The sequence below is a fragment of the Pezoporus occidentalis genome, unplaced genomic scaffold (assembly GCF_034315485.1).
Source record: "Pezoporus occidentalis ecotype Australia unplaced genomic scaffold, CSIRO_AGI_Poc_V1 ctg26, whole genome shotgun sequence".
NCBI classification, from domain to species: Eukaryota; Metazoa; Chordata; class Aves; order Psittaciformes; family Psittacidae; genus Pezoporus; species Pezoporus occidentalis.
In genome coordinates this window covers 4,296,827-4,313,501 of record NW_026914502.1, presented here as the reverse complement: position 1 = coordinate 4,313,501, position 16,675 = coordinate 4,296,827, and the positions used below count along the sequence as shown (strand labels likewise).

Below are 16,675 nucleotides of genomic sequence, written 5' to 3'. Positions count from 1 at the left end.
AAGTTGTGAGGAGTTCAAGTGAATCTTTAGCTCAGATTGTGGAGGGAATAACAGAAATCATATCCTCTGCTAGGCTGACTTTTTGGCATAAAATGCCACTTGTTTGAAGCTGCTCACAAGCTGTAGCCTAAGAGTAAGTCCTGAGGGTATGAATTAATAAGCAGATGGTGCAAGTAGCTCTCAGAAAATTGAGGGATACATTCCAGTGTCCCCATTTAATTCACTTGATTTTTGTCATTAACTCCATCCAGAGCAGGACTTAGTTCTTGTCATTTTTCCAGGAAAAGTTTACCTAAACTATGAAGTTTCTATTTTAGCTGATGATTTTTGCTACTTTTACAAACAATTTGTTTTCCTTTTCTGACAGCAGACTGCATCAACATTTAACAAGGCAGTACTTGGCTTTGTTTGATATAAAGTTGTTTTTTACCATTGCCAATTTGCCATGGATATGTCAAGACTGTAGAACTTCACAAAGATAAATGTGTAGATTTAGCCAATAGCAGTAGTCCTGCCACAGAGCACATCAGTACATAATGCTCCATCATCTGCACACGTATTCCTTTACTGATTCCTCACTTTTCATGCAGCATTCCTGGCTGTATGCACAGTTCATTGTGCAGTTCTGAAGACCATGTGCACAACAGAGGATGTAAAAAATGCAAGCAAATCCTTCTTAGATGCAAACCCACTGTCACACACAGAGCCTTATACAGTGATGTTAGCTAGCAACCTGTTCTGATGTTTCCACTGTTTTGATCAGGTAGATTTAATCATAATACCATACCTAAGTGCACTTACCCATTTTTCTACTTCTTATGTTAGTGTACTGGGAAAGGTCCTTCACACCTGGATTCTTTTGCAGAATTCCAGGTGTTAGGAGCTGCTTACTTGTAAGTCTTTGATAGAAAAATCAACAAAACCAAATTACTTATTAGTTTTTATTTTATTTGGTAGCTGTAGCCAATGGATTATAGAGTTTTCCACATTTTTAGTTACTAGTATTTGCAGATGACCATTTGAATACAGACCATAGAGGATTGGTGAGAGCAACAGAAGTATGAATCTGTTAAATTAAAAGTTTGATGCATATTCATGCATATCACTGAATTATTTCAGGGAAAAAGTACATAAAAGTGTCAGAAAACCACCTGAAATGATTAATTTATTTAATTAAAGGGGATATGCATAAGGAGCTGAGATACTACTGCAGCTGTGATTGATATCTGACCATACCTATTTGCTATTATTTGTAGTGCCAGACTTGTCTCCACACTCTCTGCTGTTATTTTGAAGTGATCTCTGAAACAAAATATCTTGTATCCAAAAGTACAGAAACAATACTTCTGTACGTCAGAGTCCTGAACTTGTAACTCAATGCATGTGAAGTCACAGTTCCATCCTTAAGGGCCTTTTCCTTGTCTTCAGCAAATAGATGTTAAGAATGATTTCTGTTTGCAGCATTTTCATCCTTACAGCAATCATAGTCAGAACCTGCTTCCTGTTGGCAGGGTTTGTTTTTTTTTAGCTGAATAGCAAGTATTTTAGATGATGTCAAGCCAGTTTGCTTAACTGGTGACAGTATTTATGTTATCAGGGCATTACACATAATACACTTTGAACAGAGATATATATACATACGCATATGTACATTCTGCATAATTATTCTCCTTTTCTAGGAAACCTGTTCCATTATGCTGCATTGTGTATGAAAAGCAGTTCTTTCTACCATCACAGCCCAAAGCGTAAGACAGTCTTCCTTCCATTGTGCAGCGGATATTACTTCCAGTAAAGCAATAGCATCCAGCCTTGCTGGATCATAACACTTTTCTGTGTCTCCGCTGCAGCAAAAGGGAGGGTAATCACATCAAAGTTTTAGGCAGTGGGTATCTGGACCTCATTTGAAATGCAGAGAAATGTAGAAATACGTTAGAGTGCTTATCAGTATGTTCTCCCAGCTTCTTGATTTTAGAACTGGCTAGCTTCTAATGTATGCAAATTAATTCTCTGTTAAAAAGAACATTTCAAATCCAATAACAGTAACTTCAGTGGAAATGAAGGAGTGGTTTTCCCCTTGAACCTCTGGGGGAATTTGATGAAATTAATTTTCTTAAGCAACATCATAAATCCAGAGGAAGAAAACCACATCTAGATAAATGAAAGTCTGTCAGAGGCCACAGTGCTAGTGGTGTTGAATTGGTCAATTAATTATGTATTTTGTGCACATCATAAATAGTGAGCAGCTTAAAGGATGATGACTCAATAATATAGCAAGAAAGAAATCAGAGTGAATCTTTTATCAATACTTTTCCCTTGTGACCCATGTTTTACCCAGTGCCGTTGTAACGATGTGATGAAAGGATCAGAGTGCCAAGATATCCAAACCTACTGCTCATTCTGACAGCCATGGCTTTCTACCATCAGGAAAATTAAATTAGCATATATGGTCAAACAGAGAAACGGAGGGGTAGCTCTTTGGGCTTACGAAGTCTCATTATGCACAAAACTACATGCACAAGCTAGCTGTCCCATAATATCAATATGACAAAGCAATGTGTCTGTGGGAATGCTTTGATCTCCTGATATCAAAGAGAGAAGATTCGTACTGCTCTTGTCCACAGTATTTATGTATGCAAGGCTGAGAATTCAGTCAGTAAACAGAGCCTGACTCATGTATGTGTCTGCCAGAAGAATCAGCTACAGGGCTGACTACACCTTCCACTTTTTTCTCTGTCCCTGTGTGGATGATATTTTCCTTATTCCTTTACTCAGTAAAAGACCTCATTTAGGTGCTGTTCTCCAAGAGGATCCCTGTTCTGTCCTTTGAATACAGCCTGCGTAGATCTAACTGAGCTAGCCTTAAACAAGATGGCTTACGTGCTGATTACACTCTAATTGCCAGTGTGCAGTGCTCAATGCAGGCTGCTCAGACCACCTCTGAGGAGCTGTGAGAATGTGCAGGTGTCCCAGCAGCACTGAGCTTTGCACTGCCCTGGCTAATTTAAAATTACCCTGGGTGCATGATCCTCAGTTGCAGTTTTGGTTGTGGAATGGACCTTTCTTAAGAGCTGCAGTGTGTTAGGTATTAACTGTGCTTAGTGACTGAGTCAGGTCTTCAGGTCCTCCCTTTGAGAGCTGTAGCCATGGGTTCAGACAGCCTCCCTCTCGTTTTAACAGTGAAAACAAAGCGTGTGGTTGAAAAGTCTTAAGACTAGTGGTTGTTCCTGGATGGTTAAGTCAAGCAAGTGTGACTTCATTGGCATCCTCTATAGATGCCTATTTCATAGTCTGTCCCTCCCTAAAAAGTAACTTTTGAAAGCATGATCGTGTTTTAATTACTCTCTTCTGTTGCATTCCTGGATATTATTTTTTTCTGAACAGAATTTGGTCTGGTGTTTCTTTAGGAAATAAAACATTAAGAGCTAAAGTTTGAACATTGTTCCTTAACTGGGAGCAAGGCTTGTTACGTCTCGCCCATCTTTTGCTTTGTGCTTGGTTTGCAAACTAAAAACGCACAGCGCATCCATCTCAATGATCGCATCCTTCACTACGTTCATAAATGATTATAAGGAAGTTTCCACACTCCAGTAAGAGTTTGGCTGAAAAAACAGAGCAGCAAACTTGAAAACGAATGTCAGCATCGAGTTTGAGCCCAGGAAGAAGGTAATAACCGTTCCCCTTTCCCTCTGGAACAGTGCAATATCCTAAAGACTATCTATCAAAGGGCAGCAGGGGAAGTAAATTTCAGACCATATGTGATTTAAAATGTTTCTGGTTTTGCTGTGGTTTTGCGCTTTCCTTGTTTTGTTGCCTAAAAGCTGTGGAACCATTCTGCCTTTTGCACTTGTCATAGCCATAGGTGTGATGGAGTGAAACTGCTGTCATTAGATGTTTGGTGGAACATCTGAGGTGATCTTATCATCTGATGGCAACTGTGGAGTCACCAGCGGGATGGACATCTCTTGCCATTGGGAAGAGCCATTTGAGATCATTCACATCGTGCACAGGGAAAGGCACCCACCTGCAGTTGGAGCTCTTTCTCTCCTTTTTTGTGCCCATCTTTCTCTCTTTAGACTGCTTCCCCTACAGTGAAAATACCAACACGCTTCTTTTTGTTTTCTCTTACTGAATATTTAGAGGGTAGCAGGTAGTTACGGACTCTGCTTACAATTCTGTCTGGGCTGAGGCCACCTAAGCAGCCGATTAGCAATAGAATGCAGCTCAGCACAGACCAGAAAAATTATGTATTATTAGGATTGCATGCAGTCTCAAGGTTCCTCAGTAGCAGCCAGGGGCAGGTTTATTTTCACAAGCTGGGCCAGTATTCCACCTCTGAGTTTGTGTGGTTGTTGCAGCAGCTGGCTGACTGAAGAGCTGGAACACACTTGTGGCTGGCCTTGAGATGCTCACTAGTGGTCTGACACCACATGCCCTGGTTTCCTTCCTGAGTCATCATCACTCATGCTTTAGGATGGAGCCAGGAAGCATCCAGAGCCAGACCTACAAGGGAAAGCACTCTCATTCCCTTAACTTGAATGCAGCTAATATTATCCATGGAACTCGCAACCTGGCAGAGGGGGCCAGGCACAGATGGCTTTCCTTCTGGCAGAAACCATGTTGCTACGTTAGCCAGGCATTGGTGGTGAATCAGATGTCAGTACTGCTTTGTGTAATGTCTGTGTTAGGTTTTTCCAAGTGTTGTGATGGTTACTTAAGGGAGCTGTCACAGGGCAGCTCAAGAAAGGGTTGAGCAAAGGCTGTTAACCAGAACATGGAAAAGGCTGTTTTGATGGTGTCATACTGGGTATAATGGGGGAGTAAAGTGGGAAATGAGGGATGGCAGAAGGCAATGACAGCTGCATCAAGCTTTCACTAGATTTACTTTCACAAAGATTAAACTCCATGATTTTTGGAGATTACAGGGTATCTTGGGGAGTTAGGGATGATGACAACTTGGAACTCCATCCTTCCCCCAGCAGCCCAGCTCTCATCTCAGGGAATACCATTTGCGCGGTCGTTCTCCATGAGAAGAACCCTTTCTTTCAGTCCTCCTTTCCTGCCTTTATAGTGAGTGTTATGTACCTGTTCTATCAAGCCAGCACGAAAGGGGGGTTACTACTGTGGATAACGGGCCAAATCTTTACAGAAAAGGTAGGTTCATGAGCCAGAGAGATTCTGCTGACCAGTGAGATGTGGCCAGGGCAGACCATTTGCCATCAGGTTATGAAGGAAGATATTGCCAAACTATACTGTGAACCCTCCACTTGTAATTTGAATCTGTTGTTTGCAGAAGATTGCTGTGGTTAATGCATAACACAACCAGGAAATTAATTAGGCTTGATTTTTCTGGGAGACAGGGATAAGGTAAATATTTGAGTACCTTACAGGTTATTACAAGGCCTGTAAGTTTTCATTGGGACCTGTTCTTGGAAGATTTTTAAAGCTTCTGCCTGGTGCAGCTTTGGGCATGTTAACTGCATCTCTGCTAGTGAATGGAGAAAGTTAGGGCAGTTGCTTGAGCAGCGTCCTGTGGTTACCCATTTCATTTAATTGTTGGTCCTTACCTGGCATAATTCTGTGGTTTCTCAGACAATCCCAAGAACTAGGTCTAAGGATAGTACAGACCGAGGCTTCGCTCAGTGAATAATACAAGCACCCTGTTTTGGAAGGAAGAGGGGTTAGTCATGTGTATACCAGCTGTGTAAGTCCAATTTTGCAGAGACAGCAGTTGAACTAGTGACAGTCGTTCTGCTAAGCAGTAAAGACTAAACAAGTTTTCTTTCCTTCCAGGCAGAAAAGAGATTTTATTATTGTTATATTTAACAAATTATAATTTATGAATCATCTTTGCTCTTACCTGTCTTCAAGTCAAAGGTAATAACACAGTAAAGTTTGATAAATTCATCACTCATTGCACAATGCACATTAGTTTTGTTCTAAATTCTGCTCCCAGCTACATCCCATGTAAATTCAGTTTTAGAAGACTTAAATGCCTCTTGCCCATGTACCTCTTAAGACCCTGTATTTTAAAAGATGCTAAGTTGTCTGCCTTTGAAACAGTCATAGAATGGTTTGGGTTGGAAGGGACTTTGCAGATCTTCTAGTTCCAACCACCCTGCCATGGGCAGGGACACCGTCCACTACACTGGCTTGCCCAAAGCCCTGTTATAAACAGTCATCAGTGAGTTTTTCCCTCATTCTGTGTTTGCAGGGCACAGAAATAGAAACAGGTATTCGAAGAAATAAATGTGCTTCAAACATAGACTTAGGCCAGTGATGCTGTGGGAAGGTTCACTGAAGTGAGCTTTCCCAGGAGGTTTCTCATATGCTAAGGGATAATTTTTCTTGATGTAAACGTGAGATGGGGGTAACCACTTCTTTGTGCCACTTGAGCTAAAGAAATTGCCTCCTTTTGTCTGATTATTTACCTTCAAACTCCTGATTATATGAAAATGACTGCTTGGAGCTTGGCCATGTATTGACTCAGCAGCATTCACTGCTGGAACGATTGTTGCAAAAATCAGGTCATCAAAAAACAAGTAATGTATTTCCTAATTCCAGTGCAAACTCCTTCCTAGATGGGCACTGATCAAAAACTGACATTAAAAAAAAAATGAAATCCATACAATTTATGGACAAAAATGGTTAGAGGAGAGGAAGAAAAAGAATCTTTTGCTATTTTCCGTTTTATCTAATGATGAACAGGAAAAAGTCAGGAGGAAGGGTAAAATAAGATTACTGCTTAAACCCTTCTCTTTCAGAAATCATATTGTCTTTGGTTTTGGAACACTATAATAATGGAAAAATAATTCATAAAAATAATCTGGTTTTGCTGAAATTAATTTCTAACTGGAAAAACAGAAATACACATTGTGATGGCTAACACCATCACCTCCCCCCATTCCCTTTCCATCTTTCCCTTCCCACCCGGTCTTTGTTATATCGTGTTTCAAACACGTAAGCAGCAGTTTTATTTCTGTTTGCTAGCCTGTTACTGTAAAATAGCAGTCTTACTCTGGAAAGCTAAATACATCAATAAAAGGAAATAATTTGGGGAAAGTCAAAATTAGCATCTAGATAGTGCAATAAAATTCTCAGACCTGCTACTAAAGTACCATTCTGAAGAGCTTATTTATATTCAGAGGTCTTAAATGAGTGCATTAATGACCTTACACTGGATAAGAATCTACCATGAATTGCACGACCTCTTTTCCAGGGAAAACTTTACTCCATAGGTATTTCTGAAATAGAAAAGAATGCTATTCTGCCAAAACTATTCTCCTTTTTAACAAATCTACTAATACCTCCTTTGTCTTGCCTCTCATCTCGCAGGAGGTCATAAAATATTTTGTCAGTGATGCATGAGAAATACATATTATAAGTCGTCTCATTTCCGATTGTTAATTTCCTTGTCTCTTTGTGGAAGTGGGAACACATTATTCCATGCACTGAAATCAGGAGTAGCTTCCTGCCATTTAGTGTGTCCATTACAAAGTGTCATAGTAAAAGTAATAATGGATGAATATTGAAAAGTACAGAAGTTTGGTATGGTTAATTACAGAAGATGAGGTGATAATTCACAATTCATCTGTGCCACCCAGAGAAAGCAGACTGGCTGGAGGAAACCTCTTGGAGATGTTGTATGAAGCCAGTTCTAAGGGCTCTGTTCACCCCAGCAGATCTCTTCCTGTTCCTGGTGATCTGAGGCCTGTGTGAGAAGCGCTGTGATCAATATGCACAGGCTCAGGCTCCCTGTTTGAGCAGTACATTCAGGTACGGTGTGGAAAATGAATGCAAACAAATACTAACTTAGTAGGCGAGAGGTGCCAGAAAAGGAGGAGGCCAGAATGGGGTTTGATTTATGTATTGTAATAGGCTTTTACAGGGCTTCTGTAGCTTTACTCCTATCTTTGTAATTCCCTTAGAATGAGAGTTAAGAAGGCTTACTTTAACTTAATCAAATTTTGAGCTGATATGTAGTGGTTTGTCTCGTATCCTAGTAAGTCACTGACTCTAGATAAAGTCTAGAGGGAGACTACTTTGGTCCCTCATTCAGTTTCAGGTGCACATTTCATAAGTTATCTCATCTTTTGGTTCCCAGAAGAATTTCTTGCTTATCTATATTGGCTTCTAAGTTTATCCACCTCTTACGGCAGGTGATTACCTGCTCAGCCTTTGCAGTAGGTATGTTCTTTCACCTTTTGCTGTCTTTTGACCTGTTTTCATTTTCTGCTTCCAAGCAGACACCAAGCTCAAAACATTTTTTTGAAGTACATATGACCTTGTTTTCCCTATGAAGCTAAGGTCCCTTTTCCATACCAGAATATGCTTCCTTAGCAGTTTATTAACCCATTCTGGAAACTGCAGTCCATTAAGCTTCTGTAAGCTTCAGCTGAATTTTCATTGTACTCTTGAATAAGACAGTGTGTGAGGGATTAATCTTCCCCTTGGCAGCATCCTTTATTTTACACTTTTAGGTTCTTTTAGTGTGTTGTTTTGCTCCAGAAAATTGTCCCTGTTTTAGAAGTGAATATTACAGAGCAACACTGTTATCCTGGGACATGGACAAAGCAGCTATGAACCAAAAAGTGAGCTTACTTTCCTCCACAAGTTTTCTCAATAGAAAAAATGAGTAAGCTTATATGAATAATAAATGCAGATTTCAATAAATAATAAACACATAAAAATATAAATATAAATATTATAAAAAATACGACTCAATATAAAAAATGATAGCTGATGCCATTCCCACTCTTCCCCTGTCTCCAGATGAAGTAGTGCAGTGGCTTGTGTTCACACTGCTCCCAGCTAGTCCTTCCCAGTGAACTACAGCTGCATTCCTCCTGCAGGATGCCTGGCCCAAGCTTTTCTGGGATTTCTGCAAGGCCTTTGTATCCTAAAATACTTTGTTTTGTGAGTTTTCAGTGTAAAGTCACTGAAGTAATGTATCAGACTCTTGCAGAGCAGTTACTCTCCTTAACTGCCTGGGGTAGGGAGAGACGTTGCATGCCTGGTGACATAGCATGAGGCCATGTGTGGTATTGCTGGCATCAGAAGACTATCTAGAATTTTGTTTTCTTTTGCTTTCCCATTAAAACCTGTGCTGCTTGTTCAGCCTCTTAACTATTCCCAGAAAGCATTCCTAAATTGAATTTTAAAGGGATTAAAGGAGAAGCTAGGAATGAACCAGTATACTGTGTGAAAGGTCAAGGGGACAGGATGCAGCAGTGGACCAAGGAGCTAAGTCATTTGACGATGTAGATGCACAGTGAAGCTGAGTTGAGCTTTATTCAAGCCCACGAGACAGCTGAAGTGAACCTGCCCAGTTCAAGCCTCTGACCCAAATCCAAATGCAGTAGCTAATTGTGATTATTATTTGGGTCTGGATTAATTATACTCTAAAAGCAATTTGTGACAGAATTGTAATTTAGTCATCATAAAGAATGAGTACAAAAAATGAGATTAAGGAGTTCTGCATGAGACTGGTTTTCTTACTTTTATTGAGAGAAGTGAATAAAAAGGGGCAAATCCCCACTGCTATAAACTGGTTTGGCTCCTACCATTTTACAATGCAGTGAAAGAAAGTTTAATACTTTCACTGACCATTTAATAAAGCAATGTGTATTTCTTATTTAGTTTACTTTCCTACTAAGGCACTACCGGGAAATACAAGATTCCTATTTTAACACAGTGATACATAAAAGACTGTGAAAATATTAATGATTTCTGAGTCACAAAGAGCTGACATTTGCTTTTGTGCAATATTCTTTCACAATCCAGTGTGGTGAAGACTACAGTCTTCACTGAGGCATGTTAATTACAGAGGGTGAGTTTCCTTATACGCGTTAACGAATAACAGCTTTCTGGAGTTTATGCAGCGTCAGTAGTGAAGCAGTTAAATCCTGTCTGCCTTGCACTAAAATGTATTGTAAGCTTTGCATCTTAATTAAAAGGGCCTGTGTGGGTTTTAGTTGCTGGAACTTAACTGGAGTTAGGCAAGCGCAGCCAAATCTGAGTCCTGAATAATGCTTGGTTTATTTAGCATAGAACTTCATAGTGATAAAGAAGTCCATTATAACAGCACTTTGCAGACTCTGGAGAAAAGCCTTCCCTGTAGTCTTGACTCAAATAAAAGAAAGGAAAACCTGTTGGTTTCTTCTGCTAGGGGCCTCCTACTCACACCTAATGAGGGACGCAGGTACCATGTGAGCTGAAGGGGACAAGCGTTAGCTGGGTTGCGTTTGAACTGGATCTATCCCACTGCATCTCTGAAGGGTCCTAGGGCATGAAATGAGTGTGACATTTCCACAGGCTGCAGAGCACTGGAGTGAGATGACAGTGACACACAGGCCACCTGGGTGTGCAGTGGAGGCTAACTGGGGTTACATGAGCAGGGTGAAAAGGAGAAGGTCACCCTTCTCCCTCTTGTGCGTCATTCAACACATGTGTGGCAGTCTTTGTGCTGCTCCACTGCAGTCACAAATTGGTTAAGGACTCATGACTCTGTGTTAACACATTTACTGCAGAAACCGTTAACCAGCTTATCCAGATGAAGATGGAGAACGGATTCAGACAGGGGGAATTATTCAGTTTTAGTCTCTGGATGGTCCTCCGTTGTCTAAAAATAACTGCAAATTTAATGTCTTTAGCAACACTGGATTTCAGTCTTTTCTGAAAGACATCTTCCTTAGCCATGCTGTGTCTTATAACATCCTGCTTATCCTGTGGGTGACCTTCAGAGGGGAAGTAATATCACTTGGCAATTGTCAACACCAATTTCTAGTGCCCTGGAGGATTTTTGTCATTTTCAGTGCAATAACTATGGAAAAAAAAAAAACAAAAAAAAACCCCCAAAAACGAACCAAAGCAAAACAACCCCCAAACCGTGGTACTAAGGCAATACTTTCCTGTTCTTAGAGATCAGATACTAGTAACAACTGCTCTACCATTGCATGCAGAGGGGTGGTCCACCAACAGAATGCATTTTATACAGAAAGGATGATCAGAAAGTGGGAAACAAAGACCAGTACTGAAAAGGCCTTTCTAAGAGCACACAGCACCTTAGCATTGGATCTTAAGAGAAGGGAAGTCTCTCACTGCCCACCGAGTATGTAATTCTTTACGTTATTCAGCCTGTATTACCTATCACAAGCAGCTGTTACTTGGTCAGTTGCTACATTCCTCTATTTAACAGTAAAGTTTCTACAATATCCAAGTGTATTTTCTGTAAAATTCACACCGATGTGTATTCTGGCTGTTATTATGAGACATATTAGAGATGTATCTGCCTTGCTGCAGTTTGAAATTACCAAGATATGGGGCAAAATTAACATTATATACATGCAGCAAAAATTGAGGGAAAGAAAGAGAAAAAGAGCATGCATATGCACGCTGATATATTTCATGTTTTCTTCTTTTGTAGGAATTGCTTTCTGAATAATCCTTTGTTGCAAACACAAGATTGCAGCAATGTGAAATAAACCTGCTTTTATCTCATTAATGTGTTTTTTTATAGCCCTTATGAATTCTATTATAAAAAAGATGGAATGGTAAAGATCAAGATCTGTATTAAGAAGCAAGATGTCACCATTTAACTCTTCCAAGGTGTAACTTCCACTTCATTCCTTGGCATTGAGTCTGCTTCTCATAATGAGAATCAGGAGCATCCCGTAGGTCAGTGAAATTCAGGGTAGTGTCAATGCAAGCCTTCAGCTCCCCAGTGAAGAGTCACCAATCCCTAGCTTATATTTGTGATTTGAGGATTAAGCAGAACTCACTTGTTTTTAAAATCAGTATGGAGAGAGCTGTGGATACGTGTATTAATTATTTACTACTCCTCTAAATTTACATAGCTAAAACTAATTTTAGACAGTTAGAACTTGGTTAGCTTAGACTTCAAGAGCCTAAATTTCATCTGTGCTGTTCCCTTGGTGTTTGCAGATTTATGCATATATTTATATTCACTTTAGCTAAATCCAAATTGGGTACGAGTTTGAATGATATGAGTGTGTTCATTTGAAATACAATAATCATAAAAGACAAAGCCTCAAGCCTCCAGCAAATGTCTTTCATACAGTCTATATATTTTAATGGCCTATTGGTCTATCCTAAGAGCACCTGGGGCATGAGGAGTGCTTTAAAATAAGTGGAGTTCTGCATATGGAAAGAAGCCCACTATACTTTTCTCCTGGGATAAGAGGAGACCATAGGTAAGCTGTTAGCCCAGCTTTTAAATACAGATTGCCTAGCACAGTTGGTTTTAACTCATGTCTAGTTGCAGTATAAATAAATACTGAAAATAATCTTATGAAGTGGGGAAACTGGAGTGTTGTCTATCCACTTATTCAGGCTTTTATATTTATTATTTGTGACAGCAATAATGAAATGGTATTAATTTTCCAGTTAATATTAGCATGAATATTGACTTGCGCTATTATATTAAGACACAAAGAAGAAAAGCTTTCCTGCTGCTTTACATAATTGAATAATGCTACTTTAACATTTGCACGAACTTCAGGGAAATATAATGAATTCTGCAAATGCTCAGATTTGCATACTGGAAACAGGAACAACTGGAAAGTTTTAAAGCGCATCTGTTTTATTTCATGCAAAGTGAGGTTGGCTTTCTAAAAAAATAAAATAAAATTCTTTAAAAAATGTGAAGCAATCTTTGCCACAGAGCTGACAAAGCCATGCTTGCATTTGAGCATTAGGAAAGACACAGAATGAAAGTCTCTCATTTCCGAGTCTGACAAAATAGGCAGTCGGCTCAAAGCACGATTTTGGGAGCACCCAAGAATGGCTTAGCAAAGAGGAAATCAGGGACAGCCAGAAGTCACTAAAACCTCTAAGGCATTGAAAACAAGTGAAAACTAGGATAAATAAGTGGTTCAAGTCACTAGATGGTTGTAGCATAAAGAAAACCTATGATAACTGACTGGCCAGGCATAGCTGTGGTCTTCACTGCAGAAGGTAGCGGTGCTACCCAGCCTTCGGATGTGAAGGGTGAGTGTCCAGTACTCAGTGCCACTCTGTGATAAACTTCCCTGAACAGAATCCAAATCTGCATTCCTTTCCCTAAGAAAAATGGAGTCCAGACCATCTTGCACCTAGGCCATTTTATAAACTACTACTTTTTCTATTGATATTTAGCTAACACTTGGCAAAACGAACTGTAGTGATGTTCTCTCACTGTAGTATGTCTAGAACTGCATGAATGCAGGTTAGCATGCATCTTTTCTACTGCCAGATGTTGATGTCAGTATGCTGGATTGCATTCAGAAACAGAGTTAGGAACACATAGTCTGAGATACAGATGCAACTGCAGCTCCATTTTCAAGTTGGAAAGTTAATACATTATTTGAAATCTAGGTATTGATTTCTCTGCTTGCCCTTACTTCTCCTTCACCACTTGTAGTAATTCTTGGGAATGGCTAGCTGCAACTAATTTTATGTTAGTGGAGAAGTCTTATTTTCATTTGAATGAAGATAATAGCTGTAATTCAAAGAATTTGACAGAGATATGGCTGGTGCTACATTGCTCCAGTTATGGATTGTTTGGCTTTCTGAAATACAGCCCTTCATTCATGAGATTCTCACCATTACTTTCTCAAATCCCCTTTCCAGACTCAAGATCATCTCAGGGCTAGGTTTGCTCTTTCTCCTTGCTCAGGTTCAGACAGACTTCTGCTGCCAGATTCTATCCAAAGCTGTCACCTCTGATCTTGTCCTGCAACATCATCTTTGTGGAGCATTTGGCGTCTCTGAGCAAAACAGGACCCCTGCAAGGAGCCCATCAGATAATTTGCTTACTGGCTTTGATTTCAGTACCTAAGAGTTTGCTCAGGACAATCACTTTCCCTAGGCTGTGTCTTCCCCAATCATTTCTTACTCCTTCACAAGCATTACACAGTACTCCTAGGCTCAGAATACAGACTCTTACTACAGCAGAATGCTAAGTGAAAAAAAAAATGCATTGGTGCTGAATAATAATTTATGTAAATGAAACCTTCCCACACTACTTTTTCCCTTCTCCTAGAGGGGGAGCACAGGGCTTTTCTTCTTAAGCCTTCTGGCTTATTGCATTAATAATTCATAACCAGTGTGCTTTATATAGGCCATGCCTCACTCAAAGCAAACTTACAGAAAACCATTTTTCCATCAGTGTTCATCAGAATGGATTTTCTTAAGAACATAAGCTTTTTAAACCACAGATTCTTCTTTTCTGTGGTGAAAAACTGATGAACTGATTATTGACACTTCTCTGCAGAGTTGAAGATATTCACAAAGCAAGGAAGGAGGTGTTTGTTGCAGCAGATTCTGCAGAGTTAATACAGGTAGCACAATTGCATCAGTGGGGGCTTGATTAAACATGTCACTGTAACTTTATCATAAGGAGTTAGCAATACACCTTAATATATTACTAATAGTAATGAATTGCCTTAAAATCATAGAATCAACTGGGTTGGAAAAGACCTGTAAGATTATCAGGTCCAGCTGTTAACCCAGGACTGCCAAGTCCATCACTAAACCATGTCACTTCATGTCTTGGAAGACTGGGAGCAATTTAACAAGTAATTAAGTTATTTTAAGACTATAACAAAACCAGTAATGTTTTACATTCTCAAATAGTAAAAAGTTAACAAACTCTTGAATTCCCATTACTAAGTAATAGCTTCCTAATATTAAATGACTACAGTTCTGTTGTTGAGAAAAAACCCAGATGAAGTTAATATTTTCAAGTCAACCTTGGGAAATGTGTTAAGAAGATGAATGATCTGAGCAGGCCACGTCAACTTCATAAGGTATAAAGTAACATAAATACTTCAGAAGACTTTAAATGCTTAGCACAAAAGGATGGTTTAGCCTCGCTGGCTAACTTTCAAAAGAGATCTTCGCAAAAGAAACTGTAAAGAAACGTGAAAACAAGACAGAACCGAGCAGGAGAAAGCACGTTTTCCTAGGTTAGGGCAGTAGTCACAGTGAATAAATCTGGATTATAGCTAGCTGTGCTTCAATTTTTGCTCATTTACATGTTACATTATTGATACTAAGAAAAAAAAAATGGAGGCATGTAGCTTTTGCCGTTTGGCTTTAAGAGCCAAACTGTATAATAGAGATGAGGAGTCTTGGGAATGTCCTCTGCCTAGATTCCAGTTGATTTTGTGGCAGAATGGCAAAATCAGTCAAAATCAAAAGAGAGTGGCTAAACCTTCATCGCCAGCACCCTGCACAGCGGCCCAGCAGTGGGTAGCTCATATAGGTGAGCCCAGAGCGAAGAAGTGTTGAAGCAAACAAGCAGCTTCCAAAGACTGGGAACAGCTAAAAATGAGGGGGAGGACAGAAGAGAATGAAAACAAATAAACCTCTGAGCCTTCAATAGAATACAACAGTTTTGTCAAGTTAATATTTGTAGACTCAATACTTGGAGATGTAGTCCTCAAGAAACAGAAAACTGTCAATTATCTGGACAATTTCTTCTGTAATAGTAGCCATGTGGTAGTCAGTGTCTGTTCACTAACAAAGACATAGTCCTACTTTTAGCTGAAAACCAGAAATCAATCAGTTCATCTCTTTACACTTTTCAGACCCCAGCCATCACAGAGTTCTCAACTCAGAAAGCAAACTAAGCAGTACAGTTAAAGCACTGATCCTAATGGTCTCACAAGCACTTAGAAACAGTGATGACTCCTACTTAAGCTCTGCATCCCCTGGGTTCCATTTGTTGTCAGCTGTGAGGCAGCAGAGGCTGTCTCTTATCCGCTCCAGCAGGAGTGGAGGTGTTTTTCTCATTAGGAATTACAAAACTCAGCAGCAAACTACACTCCATCAGGTTTGTTTCAGAATGCTTTCTTTCAGTTATAACTTTCCTCGGGAAGTTTTATAATGCTTTGGCATCCCCCAAATCCTGCTTGAAAGCTGTAATAAAAGGAAAAAATATTAAAACAATAATGAAAGAGTGGAGTTATTAATCCCAGCCAACTCTGGCATGCTGCCGGAGAGAAGATAGGTTAGAAAATACTTTTCAGCCACATTCTGACAGCAAGGAATTGTTTTTTCACAAAAGTTAAACCACTGTACCTTCTAATAAAGTTGCGGGAGATTATGTACAATCCACAGTGAGATAAATAATAGGGATTGTTCCTGGATGTTACTGTTACATCGGATTGAAGGCTTCAAGTGAGATAGTGAGGAGCAATTCACATCCACCTGAAACGTGTCAGAATGAAGACAAGTCTAGGTGACGTATTGGGTCGGGATCAGAAGCAGTTTATTTTACAATGCTGTGTAGACTGTAACTTTTGTAATTACAGGTGAATGTTCAAATTCTAGGTGTGTTATGATTTGGGGATTAGAGGGGGAAAATCACATTTTGTTAATTATATCAAGTGGTGCTATTTCAAGTGCAATATGAGAAATACTAAGATAGGAAACTAGCACTATCGGCAGGTTTGTCCAAAGCTCTTTTGATAACTTGAGTTCTTTTCATTTCTTAGGGATTTTCCAGCTAAAAATCTGGAGGTTGCACAAGTTGGTGGTGGAGTGACTCTTCAGTGCAAGGACAGACTGAGAGAGAAAATGGAGACCTGCTCTATTTACAAAGAACTGTTGAAGGCACGAAGTGTGGACCTCTGGCCCTATGGAAAAGAGGTATGCATACATTGTCACTGTATCA

At 39.7% G+C, this 16,675-nt stretch overlaps 1 long non-coding RNA gene across 4 annotated transcripts in view; it reads left to right on the top strand.

Annotated features, from left to right (window-relative positions):
• Positions 1 to 16,675, top strand: part of LOC134166399 (uncharacterized) — a 290,152-nt gene that overhangs the window by 191,325 nt on the left and 82,152 nt on the right. For all 4 annotated transcript variants that reach the window (XR_009965854.1, XR_009965856.1, XR_009965857.1 and 1 more), the window contains exons 5-6: positions 14,270 to 14,336; positions 16,497 to 16,650. This is a non-coding gene — a long non-coding RNA (uncharacterized LOC134166399). The remainder of the gene's footprint in view (positions 1 to 14,269; positions 14,337 to 16,496; positions 16,651 to 16,675) is intronic.